The 20,109-nt window shown below is 41.3% G+C and overlaps 1 protein-coding gene and 1 long non-coding RNA gene across 8 annotated transcripts in view; one reads left to right on the plus strand and one right to left on the minus strand.

Moving 5' to 3' along the window:
• Positions 1-2,847: 2,847 nt before the first annotated feature.
• LOC138105130 (uncharacterized) lies at positions 2,848-11,922 on the minus strand. Of its 3 annotated transcripts, none has more exons than XR_011148397.1 (4): positions 11,834-11,922; positions 5,190-6,441; positions 4,657-4,771; positions 2,848-3,714 (listed from the first exon to the last, which is right to left on the minus strand). It is a non-coding gene; the product is annotated as an uncharacterized lncRNA (long non-coding RNA). The 3 variants fall into 3 exon arrangements; XR_011148396.1 differs by lacking the exon at positions 11,834-11,922 and adding an exon at positions 10,157-10,217; XR_011148395.1 differs by lacking the exon at positions 11,834-11,922 and adding an exon at positions 10,047-10,144.
• Positions 11,923-12,946: 1,024 nt separating this feature from the next.
• The window catches only part of FAM110B (family with sequence similarity 110 member B), a 114,997-nt gene continuing 107,834 nt past the window's right edge, over positions 12,947-20,109 (plus strand). For 4 of the 5 annotated variants that reach the window (XM_069004790.1, XM_069004787.1, XM_069004791.1 and 1 more), the window contains exon 1: positions 12,947-13,171. The gene's annotated coding sequence lies outside the window, so the exon portion shown is untranslated. Of the gene's footprint in view, positions 13,172-13,479; positions 13,897-20,109 lie in introns of those variants that run through there. The other variant, XM_069004788.1, reaches the window with a different exon arrangement.

Below are 20,109 nucleotides of genomic sequence, written 5' to 3' on the forward strand. Positions count from 1 at the left end.
CTGAAAGGACCAGAAACGTTTTCTGGGATGGACTTTTTTAAACTTTCTTCCAAATAATTATACCCTTGCAGAGTAACAACGTGTTCATCCAAAATGATGGCTTTTTGTTCCATGTCCAGCATGGTATTTGGTGGGTACTAAATGGGACGCATTGCAGTTCAGCTGCAGGTACAAAGCAAATGATGCATTTCTTTGCTTGAGGCCCTCATTATGCTCTGTAAACAATCAGAATGGAGATTTATGCTCCACTCACTGGTTTCCTGCTCTCGGGTAAAAGCACGAGGGGCACGTTAGAAAGAAAGCACTAAGACACTGATTATCTTTTTCTCCAAGCCAAATTGGTTTAGGTTTCTCCAGGCCTCCTAGCAACAGCTTTATTATAATGGAGTAATTTCCCCCCAAATACTTCTAAAACAAGTATCAGATTAATGTTTCAGATAAGAAGAAAGTATATTCATTAACTCCCAGGGCCAGTCTATTGAAATAAAAGCCTCAAATAAAACATACAAGTATGGTTTCATTATGATACGTTGATTTTTTTCTTGTTTGTTTTTTTTTTTTTTTTTTTTTTACATTATTTAACAATGAATGGTTAATGATGATCAGTATAAAATACATTCATTCCATAGGTGAGAAAAAATAATTCCTGTTTGCAAATATTTTCCTGCAGATTAAAAGAAACATCATGTTTCTTTTAATCTAGCTGTGGATATGAATCATTGCACACACATGCATCACTTTTGTTTACTTACAAACCAGCTATACTGCATATTATGTTGGAAGTAAACACATATATGAAGAATTTATTTAGTTCTACAATAAATGCAGTTTCTGTTGTTTACAACCTCATGGCATTCATATTTCTTATGATATCCCAGGAGAACTATTGTATGTTAAGAGAACTGAACTAATCCCCAAAATACGAGTTCTTTGTTTCATGGTAAAATTTTCAGAAGTTGCTATGTTACTCAGATGCATACCTCCTAATAATCATTTTTTTAATCCCCAACTAAAAGATCTGCTACATAGTCTCCTTTTCAAAAGTAGCTTAAGCACCAAGAAGTTGGTGAGACTTGGGTTCACATGGCAGTTCCTGAAAAAAAATATCTCTTCAAGCTTTGAAAGACAACGAATGCTGTATGGAGAAAAGATACTCAATGGAGCACTTCTCTCATTCTCTGATTTTTTTGCCATGGTACAATTGTGATTTTTCAGAAGGAAGAATGTATTATTTTGGTGGTTTCTCTTGCCTTAACCACAGGTGTAACCTTCCCAATAGCTCCACAGAGGAATGGTGGCTGAAAACTCTTTTTCCCCTTTCATTAATTTTCTCTGTTTTGGGCCACCATAGCAATAAGGTCTATGGTGGGGCCAGCAGCTGGTTTTGTAGTGTCACTTTGTTCAGCCACACCATGGACTGCAAAGGACTGGAGCAAGCAGGTGCTTGAGGACACAGGTTCAGCCAGTGCAGATGTGCTCTGCTGCTGGGGGAATGTGGGAAGCTCCTTACAGGTTCTCTTAAGGGGGACACTCTTAGAGAGGGAACAAAGAAGAGGAAATCAAGGTATCTACAGTGTTTCTAGAGGACTTGACTAAAGGGGTAGAAACTGCTACATCATATTGAAACACCCAGGTACTTCTTGGGTAAAATGCAAAATGACAACAGTTTCACCTATAAAGTCTTTTTAGCATTAGAAATGTTGCTGGTAATTACAGAATGTGACTCCCTTGAGGACAGAGTCAGTTTGTATCTGATTCACTCTGTTCCTAGAGATGGTTGTTCTATTCCTTCCTTCAAGAGAAACTGAGGTGATATGCCAAGACCGACCTGGACTCATTGTGCAGGAAAATGTACTCTGTAGCCCATTTTGGTCAAGTGAGATTTAGCACCTTCCCATGATTGAACTTAATTCAGGTGGAGAGAGTTTCCATTACTCCTTCTACTAGTGGTACATGTAATGACAAAGTCTTAATATTAGAAATATGGAGTATTTAAAGTTAGCAAGCACTCTTATACAGCCAATGTTGCAAAATACTTTGAAGTTTTAAAAAATGAAATCTTTCAAAATGTCAAGATTAACACCTGGCAAGAAATTTGAGGGAATACACAAAGGGAATACATGCTTTCATTAAAAGTCACCTGAGGCCCAGGAAGATGGTTGTTTATAATACAAGATTTCTTATGAACAGTAGCAGTTTGTCGCATAATGTAGGACAGCGATTCAGAGGTAAATGCTTCTAACTTCAAACTGTATTTTGAACGTTGGGTATTTTTAGCAAAGGTACACGTTGAGTTTAACACTTTCCATATGTACAATACAATAACAAAAAAAAAGAAAGAATAAAAATTTTAAAAAGAGGAAGTCTTAACTTATTATCCATCTAATAGAATGTGCTTCACGCTTCTCAAAACTCCACTGGGGACTACGCACAATATATTCAACAGTTGTACAACCTTTCCTGCTCAGTATATCTAAATTCCTTTCAGCAAGAGGAAGTAGATGTTGCCACAAATCAACCTCAAATTTAACAAAAAGGCAAAGGACAGCATGTGTTGCTCCCCCCATCCTTCATTCTGTGGGTACAAAACCAAGATGTCCCTAGCTGGTTCAATGACCCAGCACAGCAATGCACAGTGTGAAGGGAAACAGCTTGGCACCTGCAAAGCTCACACATGGAAGCCCCAAAAGTTTTCAAAGTGCAAGGGATTTTAGAGAGAGATGAGATCCTGTTTTGTTTTTTGTTTGTTTGTTTTTTTTTTTGCCAAAGAGCAGTTGCTTTATATGGAGACTTTTATTACCCAAGGACCTAAACTTGCTTCTGCATTATTGAAAGTAGATATTAGAGTATAGCAAACAAGCAAGGATTTATTATGGAGTCAGGAGGATTAGCAACATAGTTTTGTCACTTTCTTTTATGAATAAATCATATTAACAACAGGTTTGCAAAACCAAGTAAGGTAGAGCATAATATACTGAGGTAGACGATAAATAAAAGTTGGAAACTTTAGTAGACAAGAATATTTGTTTATGTTTCTCCTTGAAATCAGCTATATGCAGCCTTCTTAACTATTTTACATATCTCTGAAGAAACTTCATTTAACGTAGAACTGAACCTATTTGAAGCTGAATGTACACCTTGAATATATGCTTAAATTTAAATCTGCAGCATTAACAGCAAATAAATATTTCCCTAAAGGTCAATAGTGTTCTCTACAGGTTTTTTAATAGATTATAAATATTACATACACCTGGTCAAAAATCAGGGAAATGCTTGAATGGTACTTGAAGTCTATTACTGAAAATATGAAATAAAGACAAATTAAGTTGGAGGCACACGTGAAAAGGGATGTTTTATGTTTCTGAACTCAGGTTGTGCTTTTTATCTGTATTAAACATTGCAAAATTAGGAATTATGATTGTAAGTAAAATTCCATATATAGTTCGTGACAACATACCATTAAATATTGCACAGTGGTTTTTCCTGCAGCTGTGAATTGTATCAGGGCTCTTTTAGTGGGGTATAAAACACAAGAATCCAATCTTTCTTCACATGCACCAATAGTTCCCATCATTTCATTCACATAAAATCTCCTAGTTGCTAGTGAAAAATGGCTGATGAGTAAAGTAGGATACATCCCAGTACATGGTATGTTTAATAAAACATCTGCCATTTGAACAACTGGGAATGACCTTAGGATAAATTTCAGAAATTCTGGAAAAGAAAGAATAAGCAAAATTTAAAACATTTAAATAAATTTATTTAAAAAACAAATACAATTTTTATGAACAAGTTTTTGTTGTAAATTATACTTTCAGATTCTGTAACATAACTATAATGCTACACCATATCTTTGCAGAGTGTTGTTTTCTCACAAAAAATCCCCCCCTCTTTTATAGTTACTTTGTACATGCTTTTAAAGATAAATTTAGAAGACATTGCCGTTTCCACAAACAGCTACAACAGATCTGTTTGGTGTAAAATAAATATCTGCATTGCTGCACTCAGCAATCAAGTAGGCAAGATATAAAAGATATAACACTTTTAGTTAATCTATGAAATAATGAGGTACTACATGCCTAGCTGTCTGTAGTGCCTTCTAGCCAAGATTTCCTAACAATTTACACACTTTATAATATCATTTTGCAGAGACCATGTGAAATGAGAAAATAACAAATATTTATTCAGCTCCTGGAACAGAAGCACACAAAGGATGTTTTCAAAGGTGGCATCTCTGTTCCCAGCTGTGGAAAGGCAAACATGTGGAGGCTGTTTAGCACCTGCGGCTGCTCTGCAAGCAGAGCTGAGTGCAGTCCCTACCCTGCCATACCCAGTCTTGGCTCCATCCCTTTGTAAAAGTTTAATGTATAGCTTTTCTGCAGCAACTAAGTCTTATAAGCAGCCAAGTACACAAAGGAGGCAGTTGATGCTGCACTTCCTTAATACAATATTAAAATTCTGTTGTTCTTTTTTTCTTGTGGATAGACAATGTGTCTCTTCCATGATTTATGCTATTTAAGCATGCTGATTTGCATAGTTTTCCTGTTGTTATGTTCAGTAAGTTGAAAAAGTGTGCTGACTGATGTGAAGTTTCATCTGACAACTCTTCTATGTAAAAGTGCTGTTTGGAAGTGATACTCTACTTCAGCCACTGACCTGTTCTGGAAGCCTCTCATGCCTCTCTCTTCTGTTTTTCTGATGTAAAATATTTCCTTTTGGAAGATACTTCAGTGACTTCAAAGATTTGTTCCCTGCTAGATTATAGCTGCTCCTGCTCTCAAAGGAAATAATGGGCAGTGTGTGAATAAAGAACTCAGGAAAAGTACATATCATCTTATAGATTACTGGTCTCATTGCCATTCCTAGTCTACAAATAATTAACAAAGAAAAGCAAAAAGACTGAATGAAAATACAGTCATTGGCTTCACTGGAGTCTCTGAAAGAGCCTCACAAGTTCATTCAAATGTCTTCCCTGGAATAAGTAATTTCTAGCTGAAAAACTGCATTGTTCTTATGGGGGTTAATCATAATATTTGTTTTATGGTGTGACTTCATCACCATCCAAATTGCTTCTACGCTACACATACCCATCACCCTCCCAACTCCTGCTGTAATATTTTAAATAACTTTACAGCATCCTTTTTACTTGCAAACCAGTGTCTCACAATCAATGGGACTTCATCACATACCTGTTTTACAAAACCACATTTATTTCATAAGGTGCTGAAGTCATTATTGGCTGTTTATAGGAATTCAGATAAGAATATATAAACACTTTCTTCTTTTTCCTGATCTGTTACACTGTGATTCCTTTCATCTTCGATTTTTCTCCTGCTTTTTAGCAATTTTATATTAGTTTTGATCCATTTATATGTCTATATTCTCTCTTTTCATAATCCCACTCCTTTTTATCTTTATCAGCTTATTTCTGCTTGCTTTTTCTCCTTGTCATGGTTATTCATTTCTCTCTTCTGTATTTGCACTCATCCCCTTTCCTTCCTTTCAAGCTAACAAATGTAGACTGTATTTACAGACTGGATTTTTTAAAGAATAACATATCAAAGTCAGACTACAAATATTACTTATGCCTGATGTCAGTTATTCACTGCTTGTCACTCCCAATGCACACATCACCAAAGAGCCTCCACTAACACTCTGGCCTAAAGTATAAAACCTCTACCACTACATTTCAAAAAATAACAAATCTTTTCATGTTTGAGCTGTCAAAAGAAGCTCTTGGAACAGCCAGCACAGAAAGGGACACAGTCACTACCCACATGCACTATATAAGTATGATCACATGCCTCCTAACAGAAAGAGCTGATAACTCTGGGGGGTGGCAAGCCCCTTCTGAGCAGCTTGGATGCAGCAACATGGATTGATATTTTTTTTTCCTTTTTTTTTTTCCAATCTGCCCTTGCCAGGGTATTTGGTGCATTCTTCAAAGCAGGGCCTGGGAGTGGCAGTGTCTGGGACGCAGCTGCAGCGCTGCTGGAGGACCGCTGCGGGTGAGTGCCAGGGAGGCATTGCACACTTGGGGTTAGACAATGTATAAGGCCACGTTGTGCTGCCTGTTGTGCTGCTTGCTGAGTTATTCCTGGAGGAGAAGCCACGTGAGAAAGAAAAAGCAAGGCTTGGAAAGTGGGGTAGTTTCATAGTCTGTTGAACTGCCTTAAATAACCCCTCCCTGACACCACGCCATAGAGGGACTCAACCTGTGCCCTGGTAGGATCCCACACCAGCTGTGGGGCAGAGGTAGGGAGAGAGTGTTGCCAAAAGGGGAAGTGAAACCTCTCATGCAAGTTAAAACCACCAGTCTTCTGGACCCCTCTCGATGGAGACTGGAAAAAAACAAATGGGAAAGAGCTGGTTCAGGGCAGCAATTCTCACAGTTGAAGTCCTTCAGAAAGAGGCATCTGTTCCTTCTAGCAGAGTGCTTTACTGAAGAGGAGAAAAAACATGCACATAACTGTAAAGACATACAAGGTTTCATGTGCTAACCTTATATTTCAGACTTTGACTAAGATTTTTGCTTGTCACATTAGTGGGTTACTGTAACTGCAAAGTACTTCAGTACAAGCAGACTGTCCTCATACTTAGAAAATTGTACAGATACAATAGATACCATGAAATAAACATTATGATTAATTTATCTTAATTTTGATATATCATAGTTGTTTATACAAGTTATTAATTTCTACATATAAATCAGTTCATGATCATCTTTTAATACTCCTTCTTTTCTTCCTTAACTGTTCTCAAGATCCTTGTAAAGCTAACCCTCTTTTCTGAGGAAAACAACAAGTAATTACATCTTTAAAAAGGCTAAATCAATATTTCTTCCAGAAAGAAAAAACAAACAGCACTTTCTGGATTAATGGTTTACCAATCCAAACCATGTTTAGTTCTTGAGAAGTTCGTGAGTTGTTTTGCCATTTTCCTCATGCTATTCTGAGCTAGTTCTGCACCTCACACAACTCTTAAATGATGGAGAGACCCTGAAATAAGATCTCACTGCTTTTGGATTTATTCACACTCAAAAATCCACACTGCAACTCAGCTGGCTTGGATGATACTCACTCACACTCGGCAATTTTGACCCCTCTCAAATTTTCTAGCTCCTGGGAATTAGGGGAGAAAGCCATACAACAGGCAATAAATGACTCCTGTAGTCACTCTCCCCTAGTGTTTGCTGTGTGCTATAGGATCTGCTGGAACTTTCTCATCTCCCCTTCTGATCCAGACTTCTCTGATAGCATCACTTCCCGTGCTGGCTCGATTAGCTGAAGAGAAGAAATGCCTGCCCCAGTGTCTGAGAGCTGTGCAACAGCCAGAGCGCTGCAGGCTGAGGTGAGCACAGGAGTAGGGTGAGGGCTTTTTCCATGGATGAATTATGATCCACTGTTTAGTGTCATCACATTTTCTATCTGTTACTGATTCTGTTGTTAGTGCCATTCCCTAATGTGGTCACGAGTGTATTCCTACATTCCTCTGGTACAATACTGAGAAATGTGATGCTCTGTGGTTTTAGTTCCTGTAATGAGAACGAGGCAGTTGTCCTCACACACAAAATTTGTGATTATACAAGAATATATTGTGTTACTGGCAACTAATTAAAATTCTCTGTTGAAATGACATTACTTTATTACACATCATTAACATACAATGTCAAAACTAGCATGATAGTGGTTTTCATATGAAAAATGAGTCTACTTCTGAAAGTGAAAGCAACATTACAGCAATTTTAGCACCAATATTTTAATATATTTTATATTATTGTTAATGTGGTATGGTCTGAGTTTTTTCCATATAAAAATCACAAAAAGGGAATTCTCCCTTTAAAAAATGTCAGTGACTATCAATTTTGTCCTCTGCATTTATTACGCATATTAAATAAAATTCAAAAAACATTAAATGTCAAAGGGGGGGGGTTTGAACTTATAGTACTAAGTTTATATTTTGTTCTATATCCTTAGAGCACAGGGTACACATTACAACTAATTTACTCTCCTCCACCACTAAGTGATATTATTATCATATTGCATACAGTTAAACTGAGACAAGGAATTGAATTCCTTCTGGCCAGACAGTAAGTAAAATGCTGGTGCTGAGATGAGGACACAGGGCTCTATGGAGCAGGCTGAATATCACATATACTTCCCATTACATGCTAGGATTGAAAGTTTCTAAACTAGATAATAAGTAGGTTTTCCATCGGGGATTTGTAGGACACATTGGTGAATTCAAGCCATAGTTGGCAAGGTAACTACCTGTTCCTTGGCAATATTATGATATTGGTAACATATAAAACTGATGTGAAGGTAGCATTTCCTTAGCAGCACACTAAATATACTGCAGGACACATAACCAATGAGTATAATTTGCAAATGTGTATGGAGAATCAGTCTTGACAGTTTTGTTTACAAAGGCAGGCAGCTATTTGCTGATAAGAGATATGACATGCTATTCATCTTGCTGCTACTAAGCCAAAGGGATTGCAACTATGATAACAAACTGTTAGATTTGATTGTTGGAATGCTTATGCAATGTTAGTAATAAAGGGTGTTTAAAAGCATATCTCATTTGTTCTTGGGCAATCATATGGTATTTCTTATAACAATTTTCCTGGGACACTTAAAAGGACAAGCTAATTAAAGAAAAGATATCTGTCTGGCTCAGCTTTAATGGGTCTGTGTTCTCTAAGTAGGTGTATGTAGGAAACAGGAGCAGACGTGTCTGTATTTCTCTGCTTGCATGGGTTGAGGCAGGATGTCAAGTGACATAGTCACTGCCTCACATCTTTCAGTGCCTTCGTTTTGGCTGGCATTACCTCCACAAACCTTCCAAAACTGGAAAATAACCAGTCCTAAAGATAGGAAAAGGGTAATGTCTTTAAACTGAAAGAGGGTAGGTTTAGATTAGATAAGGAAGAAATTCTCCACTATGAGGGTGGTGAAGCACTGGAACAGGTTCCTATCCCTGAAAATTTTCAAGTCCAAGTTGGATTGGGCTCTGAGCAACCTTGTCTACTGGAAGTTTTCCCTGCTTATGGCAGCGGGGCTGGAACTGGATGACCTTAAGGGTCTCTTTCAGCATAGACCATGATATGATTTGAAGCATTGCTGAGACCTTCAAGAAGCTGAGGAGGAGGTTTCTGGATTGTTTCTCCCTGTTATTGAGCACCAGAAGAATGGATCAGCATGACTAACACCTCTCCTTTGTCATCAGCCTCCTGCTTCAAACAATACTGAGAAAACACTTTTCCCAGAACTCCTAAATACCTGCACCATTTATAGCCTCCAGTAACATGTTGCTCACACATTTTCTACAAAGCTTATGATCAAAGTGGAAAAAAAACCCAACTTACATAATACTGTTCAGAGCACATACAGGACTAGAGTGTCCTGCACCACCCTGGTTTTGTGAACAGCTGGATGTACATGAGGGTGGGAATGGAAAACTCAGCCGTTTTTTTGTGAAATACTGCTCACTGAGCTTTGTTGAATGTGCACATGCAGCTCAGTAATGTGCAGGCACAGGCTGATCCAGCTGTGATGGCTAAAAGTGCTTTTGTCTGGCCTTCTCACTCTTACCTCGGCAGGGACAGCTGAGGAGATGGCTGGGTAGGCTGAGCAGGCAGACCAGGCTGGCCATCAGATATCATGTACTAATGGATTTAACCAAGGCCAAATACACTAAAATACTTGATGAGGGTATAGCTGATGCAGGTTACAGCTTGGTCTGCTAAGCTTGTCGCTGACCCCAGCTCACACCTCCTGATCAGTAGACTGGAGACAATATTTACAAGGGTAAGTACACCCTACAGGGGTAGGGGCAGGTAGGAAGGCTACACCACTCAGTACTTGAGTCACTGTGGCTAATTCAGCCTGAATGCTGCAATAATTCAAGCAGCAGTCTGCATTTTTGAGCATTGCACAGAAGTCTACACAAGGAAGACATATCAAAACCCCAAACTTTTCACAGCAGGGATTTTAGAGCTAACAAGTGCAAAATGAGCAGCTTTGTTCTCAGTCATTCTTACTCACAGTTACAGGTGACTTTGTGAATAGCATATACCGTGCCAAACTACAACTGAAATCCTCTTTGAATGCAAGCAGGCCTTAGGTTTAGCAGCAGCTGTGAGATGGAGACTTACTATTAATGGCAGATTCAAGAAGCGTGAACAATAACGAGGCTCTGTTTAAGGTGGACACAGCTTGTCTGCATTAGAACTGGACCTTGAGAACCTGTGTTAATTAACACGATTTTAAGTGGTGTCAGCTGTTTCTGAGTAAAGCTATTGATTAGAGCAACAAATGCTTTATTCTTGGTCTTATAAGAATATGGATTTAGGAAGAGAGTTATGATCAATAGGTGGGGTTTTAAATTTTTTTATCTCAAAACCTTTTGAAAGTTGTGAAATATTTTAATGGACTGACAGGATTAATGCATTTTTTAATAATCTGTTATTTGGAAAGCACAAAGAAGAAATCAGTCTGGAATGTGATAATTTTATGTGCATTTCCACGGGTTCTTGACTTAGTTCCAGATGACACAATTTCTTATGCACGATTTTTACTCCTATTGAGCGGCCTTATTGAGCGAGTTTAATCAGGTATATGCATGTTTATAAAATCAGTTTGTTTTCTTGGATATGATTTATAAATCAGGGGTTATAATGTCTCCAAATGCAAAGATTTGTGTACAAGGATAACCATTTAATGTACCCTTAAATGTCATCTTAGGGCCAAGGTGCTGGTTTCATTAAAGGGATCTGGCATGTGATGAAGCCCATGGGTGTTCATGATGATCTCAAGGCTGCAGCTTGCCTTGCAGTGGGAGGACCTCTCACCACTGCTTCAGTTGGTTGGTCATCTGTCTGAGGCTTCTCACTAATCTTGACAGTAAGAATAAAGATCATATTTTAGTAGCTATAATACAATGTGAGGCATTAACTGTATTATTCCATACTTCTTCCCAGAGGCAGCAGCTGCACAGCGTGGCATAATTTAATAAAGTTATCCATCATCTGATGCCTGGGTGTGAAAAACTTACCAGGTAGTAGTGTAAGAAACAACTCCATAGTTCTTGGTTTGTCAGAAAGGGCACAACTGCTATACATGAACCTAGGCTTTAGAAACGTCTCTATATCGATCTGAAGTTAAAATATTGATGAGAACTAGGAATTGGGAAATTTTCTGGCCAGAACAGGTCATCTAATTTCACATTACAGTTGCATTTACCTAGTCCTCCCCTTACTATGTACATCCAGCCTAAAGAATGAAGGGTTGAATGCACATCCTGTAGAAGTTGGCCACAAGAGGTGAGGTGCCTGTGGATTGAACATGTGACAAATGACTATGCCATTGTGTGGCAGAGGCTCCATTCAGCACACACTGCAGGGCTGATGGTTGGCTTCTGGCCCTAGTGCTTAACGCAGCAAGCAGATCTCGATAGCACCTAGGATGTATCTTACACCTCTAGCACACTGGTTTTATTTAAGGCTGCTTGATGTCTTAGGCAGGCTTCTTCATGCTTACTACACTGTTTTACATTTTCAGGCTTTTTACCCCCAAGCACATAATTTTTTAATTTTAAGATAAAACAAAAAAGTTATTCCCCCTCTACAGTACCGCTGCAGGAGTAAAGGCGCAAACTCACATACTTTTCATTCCCTTTTTCTGATGCAGCTATGCTAAGACATGCAGGAAGCAGAAGGTCCTTGTGGATGATGTGGAAGAGCTTACATGCCACAGGTCCCCGTCCTTCCTCACATACCTCATGGACCATGCAGAAAATTTCTAGGTAATAGCTAGGGAAACTGGTAAATCACCTGCTTCTTTGGAATGCAACACGGTGTAGTATTAAACTTGAGGAGCTGGCTTAGTATCTAAGGCCCTGTGCTGCTCTGCCTCTCTGTCTGGGAAGCAGAGCTCTGCATAGTGAGAGCTCCCAGGTGGGGTCTTTTAACTGCTAGGGCTTAATGAACACTACATGAAAAGACCTTTTAAAGGAGCCTGCTTAGGGTTTATACCGGGTTTTAACAACCCTTGGGTAGTCTAGTTTTGTTGCTGCCTTCTTAAAAGATCACTTGTGTATATACAGTGACTGCTCATTCCACCTCTATGCAAACGACTGAAGTGTAATTATCCTTCAGAGAAGACCTCATACAAGGGCATTTCTGTCAGTCTCTTCTAAGTTAGATGTGAATCAGGGAAAATTCTCCCCCTTCTACTGTTTTAACTGGCATGACAGGATTGCATGAATTGACCTCAGGTACCTGAACTGAATGACTTAAATCGGTAAGCTTGGAGGAGATATATGATTAGCACTAAAGTACTATGACAAAAAAAAAAAAAAAAAAAAAAAAAAAAAAAAAAAAAAAAAAAAGCTTTGGAAAAGGTACCTTAACTGGACATGTTCCAGATCAATAGGCAAAATGAGTAGCTACGTTTGAAAGAAGATCTGTGACCTACCACAGGTAATGGGGCAAAGGTGTATCTGAAATTCGTTTTTCAATACTTCTTGGTGGCTGCCAAACATAGAATGCTAAGAATCGCATCTTCGCGATACCATCCACCCTGAGCAATAAAAAACCCACCCTTAATTTAACAGGAGTCACCAGTCAGCTCCTGAGGCATAAACAGGCAGCTGAAGCACCGCGCGTAGGCTGACTTCAGTGCTGAATGCTGAGCAGCATTTGGCACAGGTGGAGCAGTTTTCATCACAGACCCAAATTAACTCCGGTGAAGTTGCTCCGCGCCTGCCAGCGCCGGAGGAACAATCTCCGTGTGGGAGAAGCGCCCAGCGTACCACCCGCCGGCCTCCCCTCCCGGCGCCGCTGGGCCGAACAAAGGCGGCAGCGGCGGGTCCCCTTTGTGCGGCGCGGGCCGGGGAAGGGGCGAGCCCAGCGCCACCCAGAGCTCCCCGCCCCGCCGGCCCGCCTGGGCAGCGCGTCGGGAGGAAGCGCCGGCTCTGCGCAGGGAGGGCGGCTGCCAGAAGCCCGGGCCCTCCCCCGCCCCCGTCTCCTCCCCTCCGCCGCCGATCCTCCGCCCGCTCCGCCTTCTCCTCGCGGCGGCGGCGGTGCCTTTCTCGGCCCCGGCTCCTCGCTGTTCTCCGCGGCTTCGCCTCGCTCCTCTCCGGGGGCTCCCGCGCCGCGCTGGCCAAGACGGTAAGGGCGAGGCGCGGCGCCGGCTCGGGGCTGAACGCAGCTCCGTCCCGCGGCTCCCCTGCTGGCAGGGGGCGGCCCCGGGCAGCGGGGGCGGGCGGCACCCCTCGCTACCAGCCCCGGCGGGCGTCTGGCGAAGGGGCTGCAGCGGGGCTGGGGCGCCTCGCTGCCCCGGGGGCGGGCGGGGGGCTCGCCCCGCCGGGTGCTGCAGCAGGAGCCGCCCTGCCCTGCCCTGCCCAGCCTAGCCACGCCGCCGGGGGTCGGCAGGCGGGCGGCTCCCGGCGGGGACGGAGCGCAGCCCCGTGGGGTGGGTGCCGCGGGTGGTGCCCCACCGGCCCAGCCGGCTTCGCCCCGCGCCCCTGGGGCGGCGGCTCCGGCCCCCAGCCCGCGAGCGGGCTCGCGGCGGAGCGGGCAGGGCGGTTTGGCTCCTATGAAATGCCTCGCTAATGGTAGGGGAAAACATATGGCCCTGGAGAAAACTCGGAGGAGTCCAGCAGCTATCGCTTCCAGCGGCTATTTCCCCGAGTCGGTGCGAAGTGAGAACTTCCTCCCGGGATGCCCTTTCGAGGGTTGCGGGGCTGAGCACATGGCTGCCTCCCCTGGGTCTGCCCCGCGTCTGTCACAGCACTGCCTGCCAAGGGGCCTGCCGGCGCCTGCTCTCCTTTCTGAGTGCTAATCTGACCTCAAGAAAACTTCAGCTGGGTGAGGAGAGGAGGCTGATCCAAAAGGTAATTTACTTAAACGTGTGGGGTTTTTTCCTACTCGTCCTGCTTCCCTCGCTCAGACAAGGCATCTGTGAAAAGGAGGGAAAGCAATGGGATTATTGATGTCTAAGGGTCCAATATATATGGCGGCTCATAGTGCAGAGAAGAAGGCTAAAACTTGCAAAGACCTGACACTGGCAAATTAACATCTCCTGTGAATCGTCATATTAACTTTTTAAGCTTGGATTTTTTGGTTCTTTGGATGTTGATTCTTCCTTGAGTTTGAAGTCTCCAGGTACTCAGATATTTAAGGATGAAACATCTTCTTTGTGCTTGGTATGACAATGCTGTTGCATTTTGTAAACATCAGGACGACTTTTATCTTTAATGTAGACCTTTTTATCACTCAGCTGTAAATACTTGTACTGTTAGTAAATCTGCTGCTGATTTGTTGGGTGGCTTTGCAAAAGGTCACTTCAGTTCATCCAATACAGGCATTTTTTGTAAAATGCCTATACTGATTTAGTGTGGTACAGGGTCAGATTTGGCATTTATAAATTATTTCATGTTTGTACTTCTGTGCTGTGAGAGCCATGCTTTATAAAGCAACTATTCCTTAGTTGTGCCTTAAAGCCTACTGGCAGATCTTGGTGTGTGGTGTGCAGCTAGATGTGCATCTAATGTTAAGTGTCCTACTTATTTAAAAATGTTGAGCGCTCTAAAAGGGTCGGTGTAATCCATACCACACATGCGCTCAAGTGACCTAGAATTAACAGGATAAAACACTTTTAAGCACTCCTGGAGTAAAAGGTAGGATGCTATTTCCTCGTGCATGGCTAACAATGAATTGCTTTTTCAAAGTGTCCAGTGCCATGCTCCCCGATTTGGAGGGCTGCAGAACACCCACCCCCTTGCTGGAAAGGCTTGGCTTAAACTGGTGAGACTAGTCATGGGAGCAGAAGGCACCAGCAGCATGGAGGTGCTCCATGGGAGATGAACTTGAGGGTGTTGGTGGCCAAGGGAGGTAGATGCAGAGACCACCATCAATCCTTCATGGATGGTGGGCAGCCCTCACTGTGGTGTGGGGCTGTTGGAGCTGACAGAGCTGCGTGCCCTTTCAGGGCCCCCATTTCATGTGGGTTAGTAACTTAGCATGTCAGTTGATATTTCAGGCTGCGGTACTGAGTTTCCCCTCTGGGTATCAGGAGGCAGCAGGCAGGTGCCTGTGCACTGCCGTGTAGGTGCAGGCATACCAGGAATGTGGTGGTAAGTGTGATTTACTGCCTCGATGGGACTGATAGCCTGTGCCAGCAAGTTCACTCTGCTGCACAGAAGGCCTGGACTACCTTCCTGCCAGTGCATCCGTGTTAAGAAAATTGTATGACAATCTAAAAGGGAAACCATGTTTTCCAGATTCATGTGGAGGTCATTCACTGTCACCTTGCTAGAGAGGCTCTTTCTGTGTTGTAGCACTTGGCCACCAGCACCTTCCTTCTCTGCCCCTCTTAGGCTTGTGGTGGACATGCTGAAGATCCATTTGTTGCTGCACTTAATATAGGTGCAGTCTTCCACTGTATGGGAGATGGTTTTCTCTTAAAGGTTCATGTATATGCTTCAAAATATGGAGGTCTGAGGTTGATTTACTGAGACCAAGCTGAGTCAAATTATAGGATGCAGCTTTGCGAACATGTTTTGATCACTCGGAGCTACAGAGCACATTTTGGGTAGTGTGCTAGTGTGTAAAGGGAAGGTGTTTCTCAAATGTGATTTTGTATGTTTCCCTAGTGCTGACAAGTTAAGTTGGAAGTCAGTACACTGAATTATCATGGAGTAGATTTTGGCCATTAATTGTAGTGGAATGCTGAGTAAATGAAGGCTTATGTTTACAGCCTGCCCAGAACTAGAGGGTGTATCTTTAAATTCTGGAACATCTCTAGTCTCCCACTGTGTGTCTTGTTTTCTGCTGCTAGATTACGGCTCCGTTCCGTAAGGCCTTAAGCACATGTGTTGATCAGCCACAAGTTAATAAGAAGGGTAAGTATATGTCAACTACAAAGTGTTTCTTTCAAGGAAGCTTTATTTAATAGGGCGAGTTCTGAGAAGTTAGAAGAACTAGTTTGTGTTGTCCACAGAGCTAAAGGCCTGTAGGAGTTGGAGGTTTAAATTAAAAAAAAAAAAAAAGTCTTGGACTGTTTTAAGTGGAAGGTACAATAGCTACTTGGAAACTGCATTTTAAGGAGGAGGAAAAGCTTGCCAAGTGGACCTTGCTGTGAGAATAAGATATTACACGTTACCAGAAAACCTAAAAGGAATGAAGTAAAGGAGGGGATTGATTGTTGGAGAGCAGAAACTGCAGGGATAGCATGTGAATTGCCAAAAGCTAGCGGATGATGAAATTTAAGATGAAGAAAGGGGAAAAAAATTAAAAAGAGCAGGAGAAGAGAATTTAGCTATGATGTTGTGAGGACCAGGCTGTATGAAAAATGCATGATGCCTCTAAAATTAGCAGTTCTTGTTTTAGTTTTTTAGTTTTAGATACAGATGAGGATTTGAATATGGGAGAAAGATAGGGTGACAAATGGAATTGACCAGAATAAGTGTTTAATGTCTGCTCCCAGTCAACTAAGTCTAAGGGTCTTTGCTTTTGGGCTTTGAAAGAGTTGGTGCAGGGCACTGGAGCCAGGTTAAAAAATTAGAATTGGGCATTATCTGTTAGGTTGAATGTAGCAGTTGTGATAGCAAGATAGCAAAAGATGTATAGTTCTATTTATTTTGAGAGAATGAAATCTTCACACCTTTTACTCTGGTCACAGTAGAATTCAAGGATTTAGAACAAATTTGGAATGGAAAAAAGTAATTAAGTATACAAAGCTAAGTGGAAAACAGGATAAAATGCATCATGTATTTGCCACAATTAGGTCATGAAAGACTAAAGTCATATTATTACTGGTTAAATACTGCATGTCCCAGACAATAGGAGCAGAAGGCTTCAGTTCAATGCATATACACCAAAAATAACTAAACTGGAAGTGTGGGGCTTGGCTGAAGAATGGTGAGGTGTCCCCTGAAGGAGAAATTGTGCATTTGCCTGCATGAATAAAGGAATCATTCATGCCCTGCATCAGTATTAGTGGGGAACTGGTCTCTTTGCTTCACTATACTGGCTGAAATAACTTTATGAAAAGGATGATCGCTGATGAAGCACAGTTGGGAAACTTAGCGCCGAGGTGAGTTGGATTATTGCACAGGAAGAATTGAATATCTGTGATGACTGAAACAATAGGCATGACAGGAAGTCAAATTGGTCTAAAAGCAAAGTTATCTACTGGGTGATTATTTGCAACACATCTGCTATCAGCTGGCAAGTCATCCCTTAAAACAAGCTTGGAGGAAAAGGCCTGACCACCATAGTCAAATGGGGATGATTCTTATTTGGTACTGACCGTGAAATGGGAGCAAGCATGATGCTCAGGAAGAGCTCTTCAGTGAAGATAGACAAGTTAATAGGCAAGGCATTAGGGAGATTTCGTGTCAAATACTGTACATAGTTCTGGGCACTTATGTACAGATAATATTAAATCCTAGTGGAACACGTAGTTGGACATCCAGGCTACAAAGATCACGTAGTGTGAACAGTCTGGAATTAGATGAGAGATCAGAACTTAAACTACTCTGGCTTTTGTGTCTTCGTAATGGCAGAGATGGGAGATAGCAGCTGCTTAGAAATTCCCTGGGGCAAATTCTTGGAGGAGAGGAAGGGTCATAAACTGAAGATTCAGCTGTGATTTTGGATTAAAAACTTGATGTACAGAAGGATAATTTGATGAATGAATACAAGAATAATCTACATGGGGAATTCAAAAGGAGTTTCCTTACTGTCAGATTCTGGATGCCTTCCTAGCTGTACATCTCCTGAGTCCCAGCTAAGTATTGAAGTTTGAATGTGACTGTTCAGGATTTGAGCAGTTCAGGCAACTGAAGCTGCCATATTTTATGCTTTGGTGTTCACAGTTAATCAACAGAAATAGAAGTCACTTCAGTAAAAGAGGTGTGATGAGCAGAAGCACTTATTTTTGGGGAGCATGTGTTGTCTAGTCACGTGATGGTGAGTGGAATTTATAGCAAGTAAAAACACTTTTATATATGACATTAGTAACTGTTTTGTTCTCTTTTTAGTGCACAAAGGAGTGGAATCAAGCATAAGTCATAAAATATTAAAGATAACCAGAAATTAATATGTGTGGGACAGAAAATGCATAAATGGACGTGCAGGCTGGAGGTCAGGTTGGTTGACTTGCACTCATAAATAAATAAAAGGGTATGTTCTCCTGTTGAGTGAGTGCCCATATTTATCCTGTGCCTGATTTCATGCTCTCTGCTCTTAGGAGTGTTTTGTGGCACTGGCTGCATCCTCTTGTTGGGGATGTGCCCCTGGGAGGAGGAGTAGGAGGCGCTGCCTGGGAGGGGCTTGGGCAGAGCCTTGGGTGGTTGATGAAGCGCAGGGCAGTTGTGGCTCTGTGGTGGGGGCTGGGGGATGTGTGTTTGTCTGTGGCTTCATTTTGTAGTACCTGACCCAGGCGCTGGTGCTGAGCTATGCAAAGGCCAATGCTACCTAACCACTGGGAAGAAATTGAGGTATGAGCTGTGCCAGTTGAGGCACTTTCTCTAGTGGCACTGTTGAAGACTTGACTGGCCCGTTGAAAATGTAAAGATGGCACATGTGGTTTGAAGGCTATGCCGTGTTGACACAGTTTGATCTTTGCTGTAGTATCAGTCTGTCTGTTTGTAAGCCCTCCTGCAGCTGGTCTTTGTATGCCCAGTGAAACTTGTGGAAGTTTTGAGATTACTTCAACAAGAAAAAAGAATATGTCCCCTGTGTGAATGTATTTTGAGAGGAACTGTTGGTAAAATAAGGTGCTTTGAGTGTGTACATCAAAGCAAGATCAATATCTTGCTATTGCTTTATGTCTATTTGTTTTGAATTTATAAGGCAGGTGTCTTACTTCCTTAGAAATAATCTAGTTGCAAACTCCTTTCCAGCATAGTTTATTAAAAATCTGAACTATTGAATTTTAGGTGTTTGCTTTAAATGCCTGTGTGTTTTTTTTTTCTTTAAAGAGGAGCTACGTAATGAACTCAGTGTGTCAGCATGCCCCATAGGAAGCAATTGTGAAAAGATTGTGTTGAGCCATCAGAAGAATAATTTAACAATCCCTGGGAAAATTGAATTTATTGTCCTGGTAGCTTTTAGCATGCATTATTAGGCTGTTTGCTTACTGTGATTTTTCATTTATTGCTATTGCTCTATTATACAAGTGTTGGGTGAATCGTTAAAAAAGATGAGACTAGGGCTGTGTTGGGCGTTATAGCATCTTTCACTTGTCAGCCTTCAAGTCCCAAATATTAATGGATGAGGTGGAAAAGGTATTTCATATTTACAAGGTAGAGGTTCAACCTAAATTTGAACAGTCTTTAGCAAATCAAAGAGCAGAGCACTTGTCTGCTGGTGCTCTGCTGTGTTCTTTAAAAACAAAATCACTCAAATAATTTCCTGTTACAATTTGAGGTCTTGGAAAAGTCTGCATTAAGAAATGGGAGGAAATGTTTTAAGACTATTGGACTGGAAAGATAATAGTAGAGTTCAGTATTGTCTGAGTTGTCTTCTTCATCCAGTGCATCTCCACAGTATTAGACAAGTCTCTTTTAAGTGACGACCCAAATTCGTGAGTGAACCCAGACCTTTGGATTTGTAATGACCTTTGTATGTTGTCTCTCTCTATTTGACAAGTTACTCTGTGTATGCTACTTCTTGGGAGGTCAGATGGCCACAAGGAAACTATGTCTCATGTATATATAGATATGTGCAGTTTAAATTAGGGTGGAGGAAAATCATCTAAGTAATGCTTGGGTAGAACACTTTGGAGATGATGGTGATGATAATGCCAATTTATTTGTACTTTATTTCATATATATAAAACTTAATGTTGCTGTGGTATGTTTGTCAATCTGTTATTTGTCTTCCTGTCAAACTCCAGTGGCGACTTTAAATCTTGCTTAAGAACCTTTTGTCTCTTCTCATGCAACCATGTACTTCAACATTATATTTGGAAAAAGTCAAGTTTATTACTAACATTTGTAAATGCTCATGTAAGTACAAGTAAGTAACATGATGCATTCCATGTGCATATTGTATTTAATTACAAGATTCTTATAATCTGTGTTGTTTTGCCTTTCTGA

This window comes from Aphelocoma coerulescens, chromosome 2, assembly GCF_041296385.1.
Source record: "Aphelocoma coerulescens isolate FSJ_1873_10779 chromosome 2, UR_Acoe_1.0, whole genome shotgun sequence".
Lineage (NCBI taxonomy): Eukaryota > Metazoa > Chordata > Aves > Passeriformes > Corvidae > Aphelocoma > Aphelocoma coerulescens.